Genomic DNA, 3,402 nt, shown 5'->3' on the forward strand with positions numbered 1-3,402 from the left:
CTAGTAAGCTCAATCGAAGCATTAAAAAGAGAGCTTAAAATGAGATTCCTTCATTTCTGTATTTTCTACAGTACCCTAAGGAGTCCATCCATTCTGAAGATTTCATTTTTTTTTTTACACAAGACTAAGGCTTTTGCATCCCCAGGACTGACATTGCTCTTAGTACTATCTTTGCAGCTCAGGAATAGCTTCCACTCTGAAGCTCTGCCCTTGTCTTCCCATTAGAAGTAAAGTTTTGAAGGGAGTGAAATTTCAGTACTGCCTCTTATTACACAGGGCTAATAGCAACCCAGACTTTCAGAGTTGGGAGAGATGCCAGAATCTATTCAGTCTACACTGTAGGTGGACATGAAACTTTGCTCCAATAGCCTTTATCTAATAGTGATTAAATACTGAGCACTGTCCTTGGTGCTAGGATTGCAAAGATACAATTTTTTAAGTAAACAGTCTCTACCCTCAAGAAGCTTATTGTCTTTGGTCAGGGAGAGCTAGTGGGACATAAAAGTGCACAAAAGAAGCACAGAGTTATCAGATGTGGTAACACAAGCCTATAATAATCTCCACTCCTGGGGGATGATGAGTCTTGTGGATCACTTTCATTCAAGAGTCCTGAGCTACAGCAAGAATAATGATGATTGATTGATCAATCAATTGGACATCTGCTTTGTTGAGCACCAATAGGGTGCCCTTCTTTCTTCTCATGTCCCACCCATCCATGGATGAGTGAGGTTGACAGGGGATGTCTGAGAGGAGTAAATGACTCAAGATTAAAACAGAGTGGGATAAAGATTCTTTGCCCATTAGCAGTGGAGTCCAACTCATGAAAGACTAATATATTTCTAATCTGGGCAAAATAGGGACACCCAGTCTCAAAAAAAAATGTAATTTGGGAAAGAAAGTACTAAGAGCCAGATGGATCAAAGGAGGTTTCGTAGAAGGTTTTGCATGAAATGAATCTTGAAAGAAACCAAGTATCCAAGAATACAGATAAAGAGAGTACATTCATGGTATAGGGAACAGCCAAGCAAAAGGTACTGAGAGAGGAGATGGAGTATTGTGGATAAGGAAGAAGAATGAAGTCAGTTTGACTGAACCGCAAAGTACAAAGAGGAACACTGTATAATCAGTAGGAATACAAAGGTGGATTGCATTTAAATTATGAAGTGCATTAAGTATCTTAACATAACTTATGAGTGATCGTTCAGCTTTGTGTCACTTCCTCCAGTGAACAAAAATCTACTGTAAAATAGCACTTTATATCTACAAAGTTCTCCCAGACATCAAACTCAAATCCACCTTTGCTGTCTTCCCATTGTTCCTAATTCTGTAACCAAGAATAATAAGGCAAATTCCTCTCTATGGAATGGCCTTTCCAATATTAGAAAGCAGCTTTCAGGCTCCTTTAACGTCTTTTACATGCTAATTCGATCCATTTCTTCAATCAATCTTATGGGTCATAATTTCATGGTTCTTCATCCTCCTGGCTATCTGCTCTGAATTATCTCTGTCTTATCTTTACTAAAATGTGGTCCCCCAAAAAACATTCTCTCTGGATACATAGTACTCCTATGACTTTAGGGTAGAGGGGTCCTCTGAAATTCCTTTCAACTCTAGATTTGTGGATCCTATAAAGTCACTTTCTCACTAGATTTCTCTTTATTTTTTTCTTCTTTCCTTTTCTCTTCCTTTCTGTTTCTCTCTCCCTCTTTCATCCCCCCTCTTTCTCTATCTCACTCTTCCTTTCTCTATTCTTCTCTCTTCCTCTTTTTCTCCCCCTTGGTCTCACTTCCTCCCTTCTCTCTCCCCTCAGCTCTCTTTCATTCTCTCTCCCTTGCTTTATTCCCAACTTTCTTTCATTCTTCTTTCCCTTCACTCTCTTCTCTGGCCTTCCTTCCAAGCTTTCCTTTTTTATCACCCTTTCTCCCCATCTAGTAAGTGGTCATAACATGGAAATGAAATCTATATACACATATTTATGAGAGTATTTCACTTGCTGAAGGAGGTCAATACCTCTTGTGCAGAAGGCAGGATAATGAAGTAATAACATTTCATTCATATTGTATTTTATGGCTTATAAAATTCTTTCATCACAATAATACTGTGAGGTACATAAGAATAACAGCTAATATGCATTTAGTGTTTTAATGTTTGTAAAGCCCTTTGCAAATATAATCTCATTTGAATATTATTAGTCCCATTATATAAAAGAGGAAATCAGGACACAGAAAGGTTAACTGATTTGCCTATGGTCACATCAGCAAAATATTATAGTTGACATTTGAATCTAGGCTTCTCTTGACCTCAGGACCAGGGTTCTTCCCATCATGCCATGCTTCATGTAGTAGAAAAAGGTCTTGGAGTCAAAGAATCTGAGTTTTATGTCACTTATTACCTGTGTCCTAGCATAAAGTCTGCTAGGTTTGGAATTAGAATGCCATCTCTTAACACTATGTGATATGGACAAGTCTGGTACCTCATTTGTAAAATGAGAATAATAATCCTTGAACCTGTAGTTCTTATCTCATAGGGTTGTGGTGAAGTTCATATAAATAATATATACAAAGGACTTTCCAAATCTTAAAGCAATTCACAAGGCATCCCAAAAGTCTTGATGCAGTTTGATTGGGTTGGTTTTTGTTTTTGTTTTTGCAAGGCAATGGGGTTAAGTGGCTTGCCCAAGGCCACACAGCTAGGTAATTATTAAGTGTCTGAGACCGGATTTGAACTCAGGTACTCCTGACTCCAAGGCCAGTGCTCTATCCACTGCGCCACCTAGCTGCCCCTAAAAGCTAAAGTCTTTTTAAAATACCCTATAGAAATGTCAGCAATTATTCTTATTATTCGTTAAATGAGGAATAGCTACCTAGTTTTGAAGAAAATGTTTCTAAAGGTAGGAGAATTAAGTGAGTTCCCTGATTAACTTGATAAACTTATAGTTTGGCATAAGTTTATTTGAGAAAAAATTAAAAGTCTTTATAGAGGGTTTGTATGTACCTCCTTAAGTATTTCTTAGAGGCCAGTCCCCAAGATGAGTTGATTGCTTTGGAACCAGCCTTTGGTAACTCCTGGAAAATGAGCTTCATGGATGGATGTGGCTTCCAATATGAATTTATTGTCTCTAATTTTTGAAGGGATAGACTCATGGGAGAAAACATCCCTCTTGATGGCCTGTGAAACTCAGTCTTAACTGAGCATTTGTGCTATTTTTTCTTTTTCTTTTTTCTTTCTGGAGCATCTTGTGATCGATCACAGCAGTTAGGTGGCAGATCCATATAAAAACCAGTCATAGTTACCTAGCAGCAGAAGCACATGGCTTTGCTAGGCTAAGGAGAGAAGTTCCTGAAGTCCCAAGTTTCTAGAACCTTTTGTGTTCAGAAACAAAGAGATCAGAGAAGAATTCCT

Source organism: Macrotis lagotis, chromosome 8 (assembly GCF_037893015.1).
Source record: "Macrotis lagotis isolate mMagLag1 chromosome 8, bilby.v1.9.chrom.fasta, whole genome shotgun sequence".
NCBI classification, from domain to species: Eukaryota; Metazoa; Chordata; class Mammalia; order Peramelemorphia; family Peramelidae; genus Macrotis; species Macrotis lagotis.